This window comes from Pan troglodytes, chromosome 6 (genome assembly GCF_028858775.2).
Source record: "Pan troglodytes isolate AG18354 chromosome 6, NHGRI_mPanTro3-v2.0_pri, whole genome shotgun sequence".
NCBI classification, from domain to species: Eukaryota; Metazoa; Chordata; class Mammalia; order Primates; family Hominidae; genus Pan; species Pan troglodytes.
This window is the reverse complement of record NC_072404.2, coordinates 11,710,658-11,731,170: the sequence shown is the minus strand read 5'-3', so window position 1 is coordinate 11,731,170 and position 20,513 is coordinate 11,710,658. Positions and strand designations below refer to the sequence as shown.

The following is a 20,513-nucleotide window of genomic DNA, read 5'->3' as shown; positions in this document are numbered from 1 at the left end:
CCATCTCAAAAAAAAAAAAAAAAAAGAATTGCTAAGTTGGACTTCATTGAATTAAAAAATTTCTTCTTTCTGAAAGATGTTGTCAAGAGAATGAAAAGACAAGCCACAGACTGGGAGAAAATATTTGCTAAAGACATAGCTGATAAAGAAGGACTGTTAACCAAAATATACAAAGAACTCTTAAAACTCAACAACAGGAAAACAACCTGATTTTTAAATGGGCCAAAAAACCTTAAGAGACATCTTTCCAAAGATACACAGGTGGCAAACATGCATATGAGAAGATGCTTCATTTCGTATGTCATTGGGAAAATGCAAATTAAAACAATGAGATATCACTACAAACCTATTAGGATGACAAAAATCCAGAACATGGCAGGGAACGCTGGCTCATGCCTGTAAATCCCAGCACTTTGGGAGGCCGAGGCGGACGGATCACCTGAGGTCAGGAGTTTGAGACCAGCCTGGCCAACATGGTGAAACCCCATCTCTACTAAACATACAAAAATTAGCTGGGCATGGTGGCAGGCGCCTGTAATCCCACTACTTGGGAGGCTGAGGCAGGAGAATTGCCTGAATCCGGAAGGCGGAGGTTGCAGTGAGCCGAGATCGCGCCATTGCACTCCAGCCTGAGGGATAAGAGTGAGACTTGGTCTCAAAAAAAAAAAAAAAAATCCAGGACACTTGGCTGGGCGTGGTGACGCATACCCATATTCCCAGCTCTCCTCAGAAGGCTGAGGTGAGAGGATCAATTGAGCCCAGGACATTAGGGCTGCAGTGAGCTATGATGGCACCACTGCTCTCCAGCCTAGGTGACAGAGTGAGACTCTGTCTCAGTGGAAAAAAAAAAATTAATGCTGTATGATTCCAACTATATTACATTCAGAAAAGGCCGAACTATGGAAACAGTAAAAGGATCCGTTGCTAGGGTCTAGAAACAAAAGGTTGCCAGGGACAACCTTTTGTCCCTGGAACGGATGCATGAAGGGAGGCACGCATGAAGAGGCAGAGCACGGAGGATTTTTCGGGCAGGGAAACTCCAATGAGAGAGCTCTAACAGTGGATGCATGTTCTGACACATTTATCCAAGCCCATGACAAACACAACACCAAGACAGACCCTAATGCAAACTGGGGACTTTGGGTGAAAATGATGTCAATATAGGTCCCCTGATTGTAACAAATGTACCACGTTGGTGGAAGATGATAATGGGAGAGGCTATTAGCATGGGCAGGGAACATGTGAGAACTCTCTGTACCTTTTGCTCAATGTTGCTACGAATCTAAAACTGGCCTAAAAAAGTAAAGTCTATTAAAAAAAAAAAAAGACACAGTGAGCATTGGGAAGAAAGGGACAGAGCACATGCCTTCCTCATGGAAATCATGCAAACATATCTTCTGAAGACGACCCCCCTTTTTTTTTTTTTTTTGAGATGGAGTTTTGCTCTTTCACACAGACTGGAGTGCAGTGGCATAATCTTGACTCACTGCAACCTCCAACTAGGTTCAAGCTATTCTCCAGCCTCAGCCTCCCGAGTAGATGGGGTTATAGGCACCCACCACCACGCCTGGCTAATTTTGATATTTTTTAGTAGAGACGGGGTTTCGCCACATTGCTCAGGCTGTTCTTGAACTCCTGACCTCAGGTGATCCACCTGCCTCAGCCTCCCAAAGTGCTGGGATTACAAGCATGAGCCACTGCAGCCGACCAGACCCTACTTTTGAGTGGGGTCTTGTGCAGATGAGCCTGAGAAGGCCAGCAGGATTAGGTGACCAGGAAGAAGAGAGATCTTTGCATCTTCAGATGTAGGGGAGCACCGCCCATGGCAAATCTGAACATCAGCAGCTCCGGGCACCATCAAGTGGGCACAGGAAGATCAAAAGAGACTGAAGAATCTTTTCTTTTTTTTTTTTTTGAGACGGAGTCTAGTTCTGTCGCCCGGGCTGGAATAGAGTGGCATGCTCTCAGCTCACTGCAACCTCCACCTCCCAAGTTCAAGCAATTCTCCTGTCTCAGCCTCCTGAACAGCTGGGATTACAGGCATGCATCACCACACTGGATAATTTCTGTATTTTTAGTAGAGATGGGGTTTCACAATGTTGGCCAGGCTGGTCTCAAACTCCTGGCCTCAAGTGATCAGCCTGCCACAGCCTCCCAAAGTGCTGGGATTACAAGCATGAGCGACCATGCCCAGCCCAAAAGAGGCTGAAGAATCCTAACTTTTAAATTTTATTGATTTAATTACTGTTAGAGTCAGGGTCTTGCTCTGTCTCCCAGGCTAGAGTGCAGTGGTGCAATCACAGCTCACTGTAGCCTCCAACTCCTGGCCTCAATCAATCCTCCTGCCTTAGCCTTCCAAAGTGCTGCACTTACAGATGTGAACCACTGTGCCCAGCCCTGAATTTTTTAAAAAAGCTTATAAATCTCAGAAAATATTTCTTTCCGGCCAGGCGTGGTGGCTCACACTTGTAAGCCCAGTACTTTGGGAGGTGGAGGCGGGCGGATCACCAGAGGTCAGGAGTTCAAGACTGGCCTGGCCAACATGGCAAAACCCCATCTCTACTAAAAACATACAAAAAAATTAGCCGGGCATGGTGGTGGGCACCTGTAATCCCAGCTACCTGGGAGGCTGAGGCATGAGAATTGCTTGAACCCGGGAGGCGGAGGTTGCAGTGAGCCAAGATCGCATCATTGCACTCCAGCCTGGGCAACAAGAGCGAAACTCCATCTCCAAAGAAAGAAAAAAAAAAAAAAAAGGGAATTATTTATTTCCAACAGGAGAGAGCCTAGCACTTATAGGGAAGCCCTGAGCATGGATTCGATTAAATAGCATTGGATCATGGCGGGTAAATGCAAGAGAAACAACTACAGGGTTGTGAGGGGATGCAAGAGCCAGAAGGAACAGATCTCAAGATGCGTATAAGAGCCTTAATCCACCAGGCACGGTGGCTCATGGCTGTAATCCCAGTACTTTGGGTGGCTGAGGCAGGCAGCTCACCTGAGGATAGGAGTTCAAGATCAGCATGGCCTACAAGGTGAAACCCCATCTCTACTAAAAACTACGTTGGGAGGCCAAGGCAGGTGGATCACAAGGTCAAGAAATCAAGACCATCCTGGCCAACATGGTGAAACCCCGTCTCTACTAAAAATACAAAAATTGGCTGGGCGTGGTAGCACACACTGTAGTCCCAGCTACTCGGGAGGCTAAGGAGGGAGAATCACTGGAACCCGGGAGGTGGAGGTTGCAGTGACCTGAGACCGCGCCACTGCACTCCAGCCTGGCAACAGAACAAGACTCTGTCTCAAAAACAAAACAAAACTACAAAAATTAGCTGGGCGTGGTGGCATGCACCTGTAATCCTAGCTACTCAGGAGGCTGAGGCAGGAGAATCGCTTGACCCCAGGAGGCGGAGGTTGCCGTGAGCTGAGATCACGCCACTACACTCCAGCCTGAGCAACGAGCGAAACTCGGTCTCTAAAAAAAAAAAAAAGGAAAAAAAAAAAAGGAGCTTAAAACCAATAGCCAAGGGAGTTACAGTCACCAGATATTTGGTTCTCTATAGAAATTAAAGATAACATCTTGGGCCTGGTACAGTGGCACACACCTATATTTCCATCACTTTAGGAGGCTGAGGCGAGTGGACCGCTTGAGCTCAGGGGTTTGAGACCAGCCTGGAGAACATAGCAAGACCCCTGCCTGCACTAAAAATACAAAAAATTAGCCAGGCGGGGCGGCGCATGCATGTGGTCTCAGCTACTTGGGAGGCTGAAGTGGGACAATCACCTGAGTCCAGGAAGTGGAGGCTGCAGTGGGCAGATTGTGCCATTGCACTCCAGCAGCTGGGAGAAGGGAGTGAGACCCCATCCCCCCAAAAAAAAAATCAATGAGAGGAAACAAGGACTGACCTTCATGGGGTCCAGATGCCTGGCACAGTGAGGCCAACCACCCACACCAAGGTTTGCAGTGAGATAAAAGAGGGCATTTATTTGCAGGGCGCCAAGCAAGGAGAGTCGAGCAGCTCATGTTTACATGCAGAACTCTCTGCTGGCTTGCAGGTAGGCGTCTTTAAAGGTAAGGAGGCAGAGGCTGGGCGCAGTGGCTCACGCCTGTAATCCCAGCACTTGAGGCGGGTGGATCACAAGGTCAGGAGATCAAGACCACAGTGAAACCCCGTCTCTACTAAAAAAAAATACAAAAAATTAGGCACGGTGGCGTGCGCCTGTAGTCCCAGCTACTCGGGAGGCTGAGGCAGGAGAATAGCATGAACCCAGGAGGTGGAGCTTGCAGTGAGCCGAGATCACGCCACTGCACTCCAGTCTGGGTGATAGAGTAAAACTCTGTCTCAAAAAAAAAAAAAAAAAAGAAAAACCCAGAAGGTAAGGAGGCAGAGGTTACGGCAAAGTCATAAATCAGTATGGAGGCTATACGTTGGTTTGGCCCTAAAAGGTGGGATATCTTACAGTGGGGGCTTACAGGTCATAGGTAGATTCAAAGGTTTTTTTTTTTTTTTCTAATTGGTTAAGGAAGAGAAGCTTTGTTTAAAAATGTGGAGTTGGGCGCAATGGCTCACACCTGTAATCCCAGCACTTTACGAAGCCAAGGGGGGGCGCAGACCACCTGAGGTCAGGAGTTCAGGACCAGCCTGGCAACATGATAAAACCCTATCTCTACTAAAAGTACAAAAATTAGGTAGGGTGTGGTGGCGGGCACCTGTAATCTCAGCTACTGGGGAGGCTGAGGCAGGAGAAAAGCTAGAACCTGGGAGGCAGAGGTTGCAGTGGGCCAAGATCATATCACAGCACTCCAGCCTGGGCGACAGAGTGAGACTCTGTCTTAGAAAAAATAAAATAACATAAAATAAAATAACATAAAAGTACAAAAATTTGCCAGGCGTCGTGGCTCACACCTGTAACCCCAATACTTGGGGAAGCAAAGGTGGACGAATCACCTAAGGTCAGGAGTTTGAGACCAGCCTGGCCAAGATGGTGAAACCCCATCTCTACTAAAAATACAAAAATTAGCTGGGCATGGTGGTGTACACCTGTAATCCCAGCTACTTGGGAGGCTGAGGCAGGAGAATCACTTGAACCCTGGAGGCAGAGGTTGCAGAGAGCAGAAATCACACTACTGCATTCTAGCCTGGGCAACACAGCAAGACTCCATCTTGAAAAATAATAATGATAAACAAATCAATTCCAAGAGGTAGCACTTAGCCATCAGAGGTGAGAGAAATACACTGATCATACGGGTGGCAACGCTGGAATGAGAACCATGGCGTCCTAACCCCAAGCTATCTGTGGCAATGAGAAATAGACTTAGTGGTGTTCCTAAAGGATTGACAGCTACCCAGTGATGTCGTGGCTTGATCTACACAATAGCAACAAAAGAGGTCAAGAGCGGGCTGTGTGTGGTGGCTTAAACCTGTAATCCCAGCACTTTGGGAGGCCAAGGTGGGTGGATCACCCGAAATCAAGAGTTCGAGACCAGCTTGGCCAACATGGTGAAATGCCATCTCCACTAAAAATACAAAAATTAGCCGGGTGCAGTGGCGCGCGCCTGTAGTCCCCACAGCTACTGGGAGGCTGAGGCAGGAGAATCGCTTGAATGCTTGAACCTAGGAGGTAGAGGTTGCAGATCACACCACTGCACTCCAGCCTGGGGGACAGAGAGAGACTCTGTCTCAAAAAAAAAAAAAAAAAACTCAGAATACCCACATTTGTGTCAGGTTATGGCATACAGAACCTGAACTGACACTGATACTAAATGTAATAGTCTAACTCCCCCACCCGTTTTTTTGAAACGGGGTCTGTGTTGTCCAGGCTAGGGTGCAGTGGCATAATCATGGCTTACTGCAGCCTCGAACTCCTGGTCTCGAGCAATCCTCCCACCTCAGCCTACCAAGTAGCTAGGATCACAGATGCGCATCATGACACACTGCTAATCTTTTAATTTTTTGTAGAGACAAAGTCTCACTATGTTGCCCAGGCTGGTCCGAAACTCCTGGGCTCAAGTGATCCTCCCTCCTCAGCCTCCCAAAGTGCTGGGGTTGCAGGCATGAGCCACCCCGCCCGGCCTTGACTCCCTTTTTGATGTTTAACTGCTTGTGATATGGTGATACAATAAGAAATATTATTTGGTTCCTTCCCTTGGTTCCTGAGGCAGAGTTTCTGAAACCTTTGTAGACGGGGGCACTAGGAGGATCTTTAGTTGTAATATTTGATCTTTGACTGTTTCCTGACACAGAGCTCCTAAGATCTCCGTAACGTCCTGAGTGATAGGAGCATCTTTTGTTCTAGTGAGGTGACTCCTGGGGGGGTCCTGGGTAGCCTCACGATGTGGGGGCTAGTTGCCAGGCGAACCAACCACATGATTAGAGGGTTAGAACGTTTACTCCTCCCCCTGACTTCCGGAGAGGGGAGAGGGACTGACGGGTGCATTCATCACCAATGATTCAGTACATCATGCCTATGAAATGAAGCCTCCAAAAAACCCAAAAAGGGCCAGGCATGGTGGCTCACACCTGTAATCCCAGCACTTTGGGAGGCCGAGGTGGGCAGATCACCTGAGGTCAGGAGTTTGAGACCAGCCTGGCCAACATGGTGAAACCCCATCTCCACTCTACTAAAAATTTAAAAAAATTAGCCAGGCATCGTGGGGCATGCCTGTGGTCCCAGTTAGTTGAGAGGCTGAGGCAGGGGAATTGCTTGAACTCAGGAGGCGAAGGTGCAGTGAGCTGAGGTCGCGCCACTACACTCCAGCCTGGGCGACAGAGCAAGACTCTGTCTCAAAAAAACAAAACAAAACAAAAGGACAGCACTCGGAGAGCTTCGATGCTGAACTTGCGGAGGTGCCGGGAGGGTGGCGTGCCCAGAGAGGGCATGGAAGCTCCACCCGTTCCCACAAAACTTGCCCCTTCGGCCTCGGCATCTGGCCATTCCTCTGCATTTTTGGTAATGCCCCTTACAGTAAACCGGTAAACAGGCCGGCCATGGTGGCTCACGCCTATAATCCCAGCACGTTGGGAGGCTGAGGCGGGCGGATCACTTGAGGCCGGGAGTTCAACACAAACCTGGCCAACATAGCAAAACCCTGTCTCTACTAAAAATACAAAAATTAGCCGGGCGTGGTGGCGGGTGCCTGTAATCCCAGCTACTTGGGAGGCTGAGGCAGGAGAATCACTGGAGCCCAGGAGGAGGTTGGTTGCAGTGAACCGAGATCACACCTCTGCACTCCAACCTGGGCGACAGAGCAAGACTCCGTCTCAAAAAAAAACAACAACAACAAAAGTGCTTTGTGTTAAGTATAGAGTGGTGTGAGAGTAGAAAACACACTTTGGTCTTATTTTATTTCAGAGACAGGGTCTGGCTCTGCCACCTGGTATGATCACAGCTCACTATAGCCCTGAACTCCCGGGTGCAAAGCATCCTCCCACCTCAGCCTTCCTAGTAGCTGGGACTACAAGTGCACACCATCATGCCTAGCTCTTTTTTTTTTTTGTAGAGAATGAGGATCTCATTGTGTTGCCCAGGCTGGTCTCAAACTCCTGGCCTAAAGTGATCCTCTTGCCTCAGCCTCCCAAAGTACTGGGATTACAGCCATGAGCTACCACACGCTTCCTATTTATTATAAAAACATTTTTTTGGCCAGGCATGGTGGCTCACACCTGTAATCCCAGCACTTTGGAAGGCTGAGGTGGGTGGATCACTTGAGGCCAGGAGTTCAAGACCAGCCTGGCCAACATGGCAAAACCCCGTCTCTACTAAAAATACAAACATTAGCTGGGTGTGGCAGCACATGCCTGTAATCCCAGCTACTCGGGAGGCTGAGGCAGGAGAATCACTTGAGACTGGGTGGCAGAGCCTGCAGTGAGCCGAAATCATGCTGCTGCACTTCAGCCTGGGCAACACAGAGAGACACTGTCTCCAAAACAGAAGTATTTTTTATAGAGAACGAGGTATCACTTTGTTGCCCAGGCTGGTCTCAAACTCCTGGTCTCAAGTGATCCTCTCACCTCACCCTCCCACTGTGATTACAGTCATGTCACTGTACCCGGCCTATTATTTTTTTTTTTAATTTTTAATTTTTTTTTTTGTAGAGACAGGTTCTTGCGATGTTGTCCAGGCTGGTCTCAAACTCCTAGTCTCAAGCAATCCTCCCATCTAAGCCTCTCAAAGCACTGGGATTATAGGTGTAGGCCACCGTGCCTGGCCTTGTTTTATCTTTTTTTTTTTTTTTTTTTTGGAGACAGAGTCTTGCTCTGTTGCCAGGCTGGAGTGCAATGGTGTGATCTCAGCTCACTGCAACCTCCGCCTCCAGGGTTCAAGTTATTCTCCTGCCTCAGCCTCCCCAGTAGCTGGGATTACAGGCACGCACCACCACGCCCAGTTCATTTTTGTATTTTTAGTAGAAACGGAGTTTCACCATGTTGGCCAGAATGGTCTTGAACTCCTGACCTCAAGTGATCCACCCACCTTGGCCTCCCAAAGTGTGGGATTCCAGGCATGAGCCACCATGCCCGGCCAAATCTTATATAGTGCTGAAAGCTTTTAAGTATCATTTTCCCTCTTCCCCTGTGACTGACATCTGGGGAAGTTGATAAGAAGCCTCAGTGCTCCCTCCTTTGCCGCCAATGGGAGGTTTAAACCACACAAGCCTGAGTGCACAAACCCTCACCCAGCCACACCCACCAACCACCATAAAAACCCCAAGCCAGCCTCCTTTCCCTGTTTTCGCAAGACATTTTATTATTTTTTTTTGAGATGGAGCCTCACTCTATCACCAGGCTGGAGTGCAGTGGTGTGATCTTGGCTCACTGCAACCTCCGCCTCCCGGATTCAAGCGATTCTCTTGGCTCCACTTCCAGAGTAGCTGGGATTACAGGTGCCCACCACCACGCCCGGGTCATTTTTGTATTTTTAGTAGAGATGGGGTTTTGCCATGTTGGCCAAGCTGGTCTCAACCGCAAATGATCTGCCCACATTGGCCTCCCAAAGTGCCGGGATTACAAGCATAAGCCACTGCGATAGGTCAGTTTTATTTATTACTATTATTTTTCTTTAAACTTCTAGTTCAGCAGAAAGTTTTAAAAAAATAGATATAGGGTCTCGTTATATTGGCCGGGCTGGCCTTGAATTCCTGGCCTCAAGCAATCCATCAGCCTTGACCTTCCAAAGTACAGGGATTAGAGGTATAAACCACCATGCCCGGCCCCAGACGGCATTTGTTTGTTTTTTGTGACAGTCTTGCACTGTCACCCAGACTGGAGTACAGTGGCTCAATCTTGGCTCACTGCAACCTCTGCCTCCCAGGTTCAAGCCGATTCTCCTGCCTCAACACTCCCAGGTGTGTACCACCACACCCGGCTAATTTTTTGTATTTTTAGTAGAGACAGGGGTTTCACCATATTGGCCAGGCTGGTCTTGAACTCCTGACTTCAGGTGATCCCCCCGCCTCGGCCTCCCAAAGTGCTGCGATTAGAGGCGTGAGCCACCATGCCCAGCCTAAGATGTCATTTTTTGGTGTTCCATTGATTGAGAGAGAGCTCTGCAGCAGGTTCTGGTGTGCTCCAGCTGGCCCTGCTGCATAAAGCCACGTTATGTTGTATATCCCACGGTACCACATATACCAACGGAAGATGCCACCGTGCTAAAGATAACAATGGTAGGTGGAGTCTCTGGCGAGCACTAATAGAAAAGCTGCAGCTCTGGGCGCGGTGGCTCACGCCTGTAATCCAGCACTTTGGGAGGCTGAGATGAGAGAACAGCTTGAGCCTGGGAGTTCAAGATCTGCCTGGGCAACATAGTGAAATCCTTTCTCTACAAAAAATACAAAAAATTAGCTGGGTGTGGTGGCATGTGCCTGCAGTCCCAGCTACTTGGGAGGCTGAGGTGGGAGGATCACCTAAACCCAGGAAGTGGAGGCTGCAGTGAGCCATGATTTTACCACTGCACTCCAGCCTGGGGGTTGGAGTGAGGCCCTGTCTCGAAAGAAAGACAGAAAGAGAAAAAAAGAGGAAGGAGAAAAGGAAGGAAGGGAGGAATTAGGGAAGGCAGGAAGGCAGGGAGGGAGGGAAGGAAGGACAGAAGGACAGGAGGAAGGGAGGGAGGGAGGATGGAAGGAAGGAAGGGAGGGAGGAGAGTAGGAGAGGGGAGGAGAGGGAAAGGAAAAGAAAAGAAAGGCTGTTGCCACAGTGGAGAAACCGAGGATTATAGAACAAAGCCCCAGTCTTTAGCACATTTATGATTCAAAGTGCAGCTCTTTGGCCGGGCTCACGCCTATAATCCCAGCACTTTGGCAGGCTGAGGTGGGCGGATCACGAGGTCAGGAAATCGAGACCGTCCTGTCTAACAAGGTGAAACCCCGTCTCTACCTAAAAATACAAAAAATTAGCCGGGCAGGGAAGATACAGACCCCACCCCCTTTGGGAGGCATACCAAAGTCACATTGGAAATTGCATAGATACAGGGAAGGAATGATGGGGGAGTAGGGGGTCCTTATTTTAACAACTTACTGCTGTTGTCTCCGTTTGCAGAGCTGAGTCCACTCTAGGAACCGGCAGAAGACTCTTACCATCCTCATGGTCCAGGCCACTGTGCAGTTCTGAACTTCTGCTCCAACTAGTGCTGATACGTGTCTGCTGGACCCAGATGATTTTTTTCCTTACAGGCAGGGTCTCGCTCTGTGGCTGGAGTGCACTGGTGCCATCTCGGCTCACTGCAACCTCCGCCTCCCGGGTTCAAGTGATTCTCCTGGCTCAGCCTCCAGAGTAGCTGAGACTACAGTCGTGTGCCACCATGCCCAACTAATTTTTGCACTTTTTTTTTTTTTTTAAACTAGAGACAGCGTTTTGCCATGTTTACTAGGCTGGTCTCGAACTCCCGGCCTCAAGGGATCCACCCGCTTTGGCCTCTCAAACTGTTGGGATTACAGATGTGAGCCACTGCACCCAGCTTAGCTAATTTTTTTCTAATTTTTATGTATTTATTTTTTGAAATGGAATCTCACTCTGTCACCCAGACTGGAGAGGAGTGGCGCAGTCTCGGCTCATTGCAACCTCTGCCTCCCGGGTTCAAGTGAGTCTCCTGCCCCAGCCTCCCAAATAGCTGGGATTACAGGCGCCCGCCACCATGCCCCGTTATATTTAATTTTTTGAGAGGGAGTCTCACTGTCGCCCAGGCTGGAGTGCAGTGGCGCAACCTTGGCTCACTGCAACTTCTGCCTCCCGGGGTTCAAGCGATTCTCCTGCCTCAGTTTCCTAAGTGGATGGGACTACAGGCATGCAGGGCCACACCCAACTAATTTGTAGTAGAGATGAGATTTCCCCATGTTGGCCAGGATAGTCTCAATCTCCTGACCTCGTGATCCACCCACGTTGGCCCCCCAAAGTGCTGGTATTACAGACGTGAGCCACCGCGCCCGGCCTATTTTTAAATAGAGATGAAGTTTCACCAGTGGACCAGGTTGGTCTCCAACTCCTGATCTCAGGTGATCCACCCACTTCACCCTCCCAAAGTGGTAGGATTACAGTAGTGAGCCACTGTGCCTAACCTATTTCATGTTTCAAATTTTATTTATATTAATAGAGATGGGGGGGGGTTCTTACTGCGTCCGGAATTCGTGGGTTCTTCGTCTGACTTCAAGAATGAAGCCACAGACTCTCACGGTGAATGTTACAGTTCTTAAAGGCGGCGTGGCCCGAGTTTGCTACTTTTGATGTTGTGTTCAGAGTTTCATTCTTCTGGTGGATTCATGATCTCGCTGGCTCAGGACTGAACCTGGAGACCCTCGCCGGGATTAAAGCGACGCGTCTGGAGGCGTTCATTCTTCCTGGCGTGTTCGTGGTCTCGGTGGCTTCAGAAGTGAAGCTGCAGACCTTTACTGTGAAAGCAGCGTAAACCCAGAGCAACAACACTACCACCACCACCACAAAAATAAAAAATAAAAATAAAAATTAAAAAAAAAAAAAAAAAAAAAAAAAAAAACAAACAAAACCTTTCACACAGAGGAAGAAAACCCCAGCACATCGCTACTGCCAGCTCTGGCAGCCTGCTTTTATTCTTATCTGGCCCCACCCACATCCTGCTGATTGGTCCATTTTACACAGAGCCGATTGGTCTGTTTTACAGAGAGCTGATTGGTCCGTTTTGACAGGGTGCTGATTGGTGCGTTTACAATCCCTGAGCGAGACAAAAGTTCTCCACGTCCCCACTGGATTAGCTAGATACAGAGTGCTGATTGGTCTATTTACAAACCCTGAGCTAGACGCAGAGTATTGATTGATGCATTTACAAACCTTGAGCTGGATACAGAGTGCTGATTGGTGTATTCACAATCCCTTAGCTAGACATAAAGATTCTCCAAGTCCCCACCAGATTACCTAGATACAGACTGCCCATTGGTGCATCCACAAACCCTGAGCTAGACACAGGGTGCTGATTGGTGTGTTTACAAACCTTGAGCTAGATACAGAGTGCTGATTGGTGTATTTACAATCCCTTAGCTAGACATAAAGTTTCTCCAAGTCCCCACTAGACTCAGGAACCCAGCTGGCTTCACCCAGTGGATCCCGCACTGGGGCCGCAAGTGGAGCTGCCTGCCAATCCCGCGTTGTGCGCCTGTACTCCTCAACCCTTGGGCGGTCAATGGGATCCGGCGCCGAGGAGCAGGGGGCGGCACTCGTTGGGGAGGCTCAGGCCGCGCAGGACCCCACAGTGCCGGTGGGCTGGCACTGCTGGGGTTCCTGGCACACCCTCCTTAGCTGCTAGCCGGGGTGCTAAGCCCCTCACTGTCTGGGGCCCGCGGGGTCGGCAGACCGCTCCGAGTGCGGGGCCTGCCAAGCCCATGCCCACCCGGAACTCTAGCTAGCCTGCAAGCGCTGCGCGCAGCCGGGATTCCCGCCGGTGCCACTCCCTCCACACCTCCCCGCAGGCTGAGGGAGCCAGCTCTGGCCTCGGCCATCCCAGGAAGGGGCTCCCACAGTGCAGCGGAGGGCTGAAGGGCTCCTCACGCGCGGCCATAGTGGGCGCCGAGGGCGAGGAGGTGCCAAGAGCGAGCCAGGGCTGCCAGGGCTGCCAGCACGCTGTCACCTCTCATCACTATGTTGGCCAGGTTGTACTTGAATTCCGGGCTTCAAGCAATCCTCCCGCTTTGGCCTCCCAAAGTGCTGAGATTACATGCCTTTATTTATTTATTTGTTTGTTTATTTATTTTTGCAGTTGCAAGATTTAATAGAGTGAAAACAGAGCTGCCGCCGCCTTTTATTTTTTGTAGAGAGAGGGTCTCGCTCTGTCACTCAGCCTGGAGTGCGGTGGCACCATCATAGCTCACAGCAATATCTGGGTACACCACCACCCCCCGCCTCAGCACCTTGGCATGTTCACCAACTCAGAAGCTCTCTGAATTCCGTGCCCCTCGATTTTTTTTTTTTTTTCTTATGGTGGCTTCATTTCCTGGGCAAGATTGATTAAATCATTGGGGCATTTGTGATTAGCCCAACCTCAAGCCCTCTAATGACGTGATTGGGTCCCCTGGCAATCAGCATAACCTCAAATGTGGTTGAAAGGGGCTTGTTATGAATAACAAAAGACACTAATTTCACCTTCATCTCCCTGGAGCTGTTTCTTTTCTTTTCTTTTCTTTTTTTCTTTTTTTTCTTTCTTTTTTTTTTTTTTGGTGAGACAGAGTTTTGCTCTGTGGCCCAATCTGGAACACAGTCTCAGCTCACTGCAGCCTCTGCCTCTTGGGTTAAAACGATTCTCCTGCCTCAGCCTCCCGAGTACCTGGGATTACAGGTGCATGCCACCATGCCCGGCTAATTTTTGTATTTTTAGTAAAGGCAGGGTTTCACCGTGTTGGCCAGGATAGTCTTGAACTCCTGACCTCAAGTGATTTGCTAGCTTCAGCCTTCCAAAGTGCTGAGATTACAGGCATGAGCCACTGCACCTGGCCCTCCCTGGAGCTATTGCAAGATCCTGGGACAAAAACCAAATTTATGATGAAAGATGATCCTATCGCTCTTATCACTTAGCAAATTACCCGTGTTTTAGGAGCTCTGGCCTGGTGTAAAGACCAAAATACATATTTCTTATTATATCACAAGATCACAGCAGCTTTTTCAAATGTTGACGGATTTCATAAAATCAGAAAATCATGTTCATTACTATCACCACCCATCACACCAGAAAAGTTTTCCAGTAATGGGAAACTGTGAAGCTCCCAGTGGCAGATATAAACCGTCTAAAATTCTAATCTTCTCTTGAAAGCTCAAATGTTATCATCAGCAGCAAATACACAGTTATTTTCCTTGAAGTGATAGTTTCAGTTTCTTCAGTTTTGAGAAAGTGTCTGCAAAGTCCCCAAATCTGAATTATCCCAGTTTGTCAGTCAGTCATTCTCTCAAGATGATGTCCTAGAAAGAAAGTGGCCAGTCCAGCCCCAAACATGAATAATCGCACCAGGCCCATCTCATCATTCAGACTATTTAAGACAGGTACTCACAGATATAGATTGAATAAAATTAAGAAATTTTACTGCTGATTGGGGTACATTCATTGTTTTTTTGTTTGTTGTTGTTGTTTTTTGTTGTTTTTTTTTTGAGACGGAGTCTCGCTCTGTCACCCAGGCTGCAGTGCAGTGGCGCCATCTCGGCTCACTGCAAGCTCCGCCTCCCGGGTTCACGCCATTCTGCCTCAGCCTCCGGAGTAGCTCGGACTACAGGCGCCCACCACCATGCCCACCTAATTTTTTGTATTTTTAGTAGAGACGGGGTTTCACTGTGTTAGCCAGGATGGTCTCGATCTTCTGACATCGTGATCCGCCCGTCTCGGCCTCCCAAAGTGCTGGGATTACAGGCGTGAGCCACCGCGCCCGGCTTTTTTTTTTTTTTTAATATGGAGTCTCGGCCGGGCACGGTGACTCACGTCTGTAATCCCAGCACTTTGGAAGACCGAGACGGGCGGATCACGATGTCAGAAGATCGAGACCATCCTGGCTAACACAGTGAAACCTCATCTCTACTAAAAATGCAAAAAATTAGCCGGGCGTGGTGGCGGGCGCCTGTAGTCCCGGCTACTTGGGAGGCTGAGGCAGGAGAATGGCGTGAACCCGGGAGGCGGAGCTTACAGTGAGCCGAGATCGCGCCACTGCACTCCAGCCTGGGCGACAGAGCGAGACTCCGTCTCAAAAAAAAAAAAAAAAAAAAAAAAATCAAAAAAATTATCCAGGCATGGTGATGCGTGCCTGTAGTCTCAGCTGCTCCTAGGCTGAGGCAGGAAGATGGCTTCAGTCTGGGAGACCAAGGCTGCAGTGAGCTAAGATCATACCACTGCACTCCAGCCTGGGTAACAGAGTGAGACCCTGTCTCAAAAAACAAAAAACATGCTGAGCAAAAGAAACCAGACACAAGAGTACATGCCATATGATCCCATGTATGTGAAACTACAGAAAGATAAATTCTAGTCTAAAATGAGATAAAGGGCTGGGTGCGGTAGCTCATGCCTGTAATCCCAGCACTTTGGGAGGCCAAGGCAGGCGGATCACCTGAGGTCAGGAGTTCGAGACCACCCTGGCCAACTTTAGTTGGCCATCTTTTTAGTAGAGATGGCAAAACCTCATCTCTACTAAAAATACAAAAATTAGCTGGACATGGTGGTGGATGTCTGTAATCCCAGCTACTCGAGAGGATGAGGCAAGAGAATCGCTTGGACCTGGGAGGTGGAGGTTGCAGTGAGCCAAAATCACGCCACTGCACTCCAGCCTGGGTGACAGAGTGAGACTCCATAACAAAAATAAAATAAAATAAAATAAAATAAAAATACAAAGAATTAGCTGGGTGTGGTGGTAGGGGGTGGGGCCTGTAATCCCAGCTACTCAGGAGGCTGAGGCAGAAGAATCCCTTGAACCCGGGAGGCAGAGGTTGCGGTGAGCCGAGATTGCACCAGTGCACTCCAGCCTGGGTGACAGAGCAAGACTCCATCTCAAAATAAATAAATAAGTGAAAAAAAGCAAGTGCCCAAAAGCAGGTGGTTGCCTAGCGCCAGGGATGAGGGTTATGGATAGACTGGAAGGAACAGGAGGGAACAGTTTGGGGTGATGGAAATGATCTCTATCTTGATTGTGGGGGGGTTACGAGGGTGTATAAATTTGTCAAAACTGATAGAAAGGTACACTTAAACGGGGTGCCTTGTACCACGTATAAATTACACCTCAGTAACATTGATTTTTTTTTTTTACAAGTAATGGGCCAAAATGGCAGGAAATTACTGCTTCTGAAAGCAGACTGAGTTCGGGAATAATGTCCTCTATGACAACACCAGCACACCTTCATGTAGATACGGCTGATGACAGTTCTTGGGAACAAAATGATGATGGACAAATTGTGAATAATGGCGGTCCTCCACTACTGTCAATGATTTCACAGGTCAGATGCATGTTAAACTAACTGTAACCAGAAAATGCAATGAAGCCGTGCCGTGATGACTCACGGGGCGGGGGAGTTACAGCCTCAGCTCTGTGGCAGGCTCACGGGGTGAGTGCAGGTTGCACGCCTTTGGCCGTAACTGCATGGAATTACAGCCAGCACGGATGATACGGATTTTCATAGACAGAACTTCCATGCTTCTTCCCAGGAAAACAGCAAAACATCACTTGTTGAGAATAGTTTAGTCTTCAGGTAGCTATCTTGCCCTTTCTGATTCTTGGTGCTGGTTAACATTAAGACAAAGAAAACAGGCCGGGCGTGGTGGCTCACACCTGTAATCCCAGCACTTTGGGAGGCCAAGGCAGGCGGATCACCTGAGGTCGGGAGTTCGAGATCAGCCTGAACAACATTGAGAAACCCTGTCTCTACTAAAAATACAAAATTAGCCGGGAGTGGTGACACATGCCTGTAATCCCAGCTACTCGGGAGGCCGAGGCAGGAGAATTGCTTGAACCTGGGAGGCAGAAGTTGCAGTGAGCCAAGATCACACCATTGCACTCCAGCCTGGGAAACAAGAGCAAAACTCCATCTCAAACAAACAAACAAACAGACAAAAATAGGCCAGGTGCGGTGTGGCTCAAGCCTATAATCTCAGCACTTTGGGAGGCCGAGGCAGGAGGATCACTTGAGGCCAGGGGTTTGAGACCAGCCTAAGAAACACAGCGAGACCCCATCTATACAAAAAAATTAAAAAATTAGTCGGGCGTGGTGGCACACACCTGTAGTCCCAGCTACTCAGGAGGCAGGGGTGGGAGGGTCACTTGAGCCTGGGAGGTCAAGGTTGCAGTGAACTATGATTGACTGAGTCACTGCACTCTAGCCTCGGTGACAGAGTGAGACCCCAACCCCACCCCACCCCCCTCCAAAAAAAAACAGGGCCGGGCACAGTGGCTCACGCCTGTGATGCCAACACTTTGGAAGGCCGAAGCAGGCAGATCACCTGAGGTCAGGAGTTCAAGACTAGCTTGGCCAACGTGGTGAAACCCTGCCTCTACTGAAAATACAAAAATTAGGCGGATGTGGTGGCGGGCACCTGTAATCTCAGCTACTTGGGCTGAGACTCGAGAATCACTTGAATCCGGGAGGCAGAGGTTGCAGTGAGCCAAGATCATGCCATTGCACTCCAGCATGGGCGACAAGAGTGAAACTCCGTCTCCAAAAAAAAAAAAGGCCAGAGGCTTCAAAAGTAACCAGAATGATTCCAGTTCAAAAGTAACCAGAATGATTCCAGACAACCTAGAAGGAGGGAGTAGCTTCCTCTCGCCCTCACTGGGAGAAATGCAGAGATATGATAGTTGTCTTTATGACTCCGAAAATGCTTAAGACAAGAACAGCATGTAAACAAATAACTCCTATGAGAGCTTCTCAATTCACACATGATCCCATTTCATCCTTGCAAGAACACCGGGCAATAGATAATATCTTAAAATTCCCATTTTACAAATAAAAAATTCCCCGCCGGACGTGGCAGTTCACATCTGCCATCCCACCACTTTAGGAGGGCAAGACGGAAGGATCACTTGGAGCCAGGAGTTCGAGACCACCCTGGGCAACAAAGCGAGACCCTGTTTCTACATATATATATATATTTTTGAGGCGAAGTCTTGCTGTGTTACCCAGGCTGGGGTGCAGTGGCGCAATCTCGGCTCACTGCAACCTCTGCCTCCTGGGTTAAAGTGATAATCCTGCCTCAGCCTCCTGTGTAGCTGGGATTACAGGCATCCGCCACCATGCCTGACTAATTTTTTTATTTTTGGTAGAGACGGGGTTTCACCATGTTGGCCAGGCTGGTCTCCAACGTCTGACCTCAAGTGATCCACCCGCCTTGGCCTCCCAAAGTGCTGGGATTACAGGCGTGAGCCACTGTGCCCAGCCATGGGACCCACTTTACTCTTAATTTCCCCAATTCCTAGAACAGTGTGTGGCCCACAGGAAATCCGCAGAATATATTTGCAGAATGAATGAATGTCTTGCCAAAGGAATTAGGGCAAATAAGTAGATATCGAGTAAACATCCACAACCACCTGCCCCATACCCTTTTCAGCTCTGGAGAGATGGTGGCTTCTTGTGGGGTCGGATATAGGGGTCTCCTTTCCTTTCATCCTCCTGCCTCGTGGGGGAGTCAAGTCTCTGCAGGCGGAGAGCCCGGATGCAGGCGCGGCTAGGCGGCCCTCTCTATGGTGAGCCCCCGGGTCCCTCCTCCGCAGTACCCGGAGTGCCTCTATGGTTCTTCCTGTCCTTAGTCGGGAGGGGGCGCTGTGCGCAGGCGCGAGGTGACGCCGCGGCAGGGCCGGAAGGAGTGCAGCGGCTGCCACGGAGCTCGCAGCTGCGGCTTCTGAGGAGTAAGCGGCGCGGTAGCGAAGGCCGCCGAACCTGCCTGGCTAGCCGGCGACTTGAGTGACGAGTGAGTGTCGGCTGCGGGGCGCGCTCGAGCTCCTGGGCGGGTCTGTGAGGCGACGCGGCCTCTCTGAGGGGCGCCTCTGTGGAGCTCCGGTGGTGGGGGCGGGGGCGCGGGCCGTGAGGGCCGCCGAGCTGAGGGGCGCGGGCCGAGGCCCGGGCGGGATCGGGCCAAGGGGCTGGGCTGGGCGTCTCGAGCCCGGTGCGGTGGCGAGGCTGGAGCGACAAAGGCGCTGAGCGGCCGGGTGGCCCCCTCCCGCCACTTCGCGAAGTTTCGCGGGCCGGCCCCTCGGGTCTGCTGCGCGAGGGCAACAGCCCGGGAGACCGCGCTTCCCTCCCCCGGGCCCGAGGCCGCCGCGGAGGCGGTGTCCGTGCACCCGAGCGCGGCCTGGAGGAGCGGCGGGAGGCGGCCCGTGCCTGTGAACCCCAGCCCAGGCGGGCGGCGTTTTCCCTCCTCTCCCCTCACATCTGGAGCGCGTGTTCCGCGAAAGTTGGCGACTGTCACCCGGCACTCGCGAGGGCGCCGCAAGTGCGTCAAACCCTTCTGCGGGGCGCTGGGGGCTGGCCCGGCTCGGCTGTCCGGGCGCTGGGCAGCGAGCGAGGCAGCTGTCCCCGCGTCGAGGTGGCTCTGCTCCCGGTGGAACGGGACCAGGGATCCAAGACTCTGGGCCACTTGCAGCCAACCCTGGAGCGTGCGCGGCGTGCGGGTTACAGAAATTTCTGACAAATCCGCCAGGGCTCTGTAAATCCCTAAGGGCCTGGGTAGCAGTTGTCCTAGGTACTTTGATCGTGCAAAGAGAACGTTCTTTTTTCTTTTACTTTTTTTTTTTCCTTTTCTTTGAGACGGAGTCTTGCTCTGTTGCCCAGGCTGGAGTGCAGTGGCGCGATCCCAGCTCACTGGAAGCTCTGCCTCCCGGGTTCAAGCCATTCTCCTGCCTCAGCCTCACAGGGATTGCCTCAGCTGGGATTACAGGCATTTGCCACCACGTCCAGCTAATTTTTGTATTTTTAGTAGAGACGGGGGTTTCTCCGTGTTGGCCAGGCTGGTCTCGAACTCCTGACCTCAGGTGATCCCTCCGCCTCGGCCTCCCAAAGTGCTACAGTCTTTTCAAAAGACGTTTCAGATATGTTCTCCGGGGCCCTTGGGCGCTTCAGTAAGAAGCGCCCTGGCTGAAAACCCACACGTTCACCTACAGAAGAAGCACTGTGACGTAGAGGGTGAGCAGAGCAGAGGGCCTCACAGTGGCCCTCACATGCACCTGGCTCCAGCTTGGCCAGGTCGTTTTGCCCTGGTGGGCCTGTGCCTCACCTCAAAAATGGGGTTTCTTCCCTTATGAGGAAGACCCATTAATTAATAACGGAATTGCCAGGAATGCTAAAAACTATCTAAATGCCATGTATTGTTTTCAAGCTGTTACTCCTGGAAGGGGCTGGGTTGGCATTGTTTTAGAGGTTAGGAGCCAAACATCAGCTCATCTATTCTCCAGCTGTTGTTCGTCCTCCAGCTTCCTGCAATAGTCAGGCACAGGGTCTTATAAAAATGGGTTTGTGCTGCTGTATGTTTCGGTGGGTAATAGTTAGGCATCCTAATATATATCACCTTTGTTTACTGAATGGGATGTAGGTGGGGGACCCGAG

At 50.2% G+C, this 20,513-nt stretch overlaps 1 protein-coding gene across 4 annotated transcripts in view; it reads left to right on the top strand.

The window, feature by feature from the left end:
* Window positions 1-18,655: 18,655 nt before the first annotated feature.
* Window positions 18,656-20,513, top strand: part of RNF216 (ring finger protein 216) — a 166,540-nt gene continuing 164,682 nt past the window's right edge. For 2 of the 4 annotated variants that reach the window (XM_054655461.2, XM_518955.9), the window contains exon 1: window positions 18,656-18,882. The gene's annotated coding sequence lies outside the window, so the exon portion shown is untranslated. The remainder of the gene's footprint in view (window positions 18,883-20,513) is intronic. The other 2 variants (XM_001140695.8, XM_054655462.2) reach the window with 2 other exon arrangements.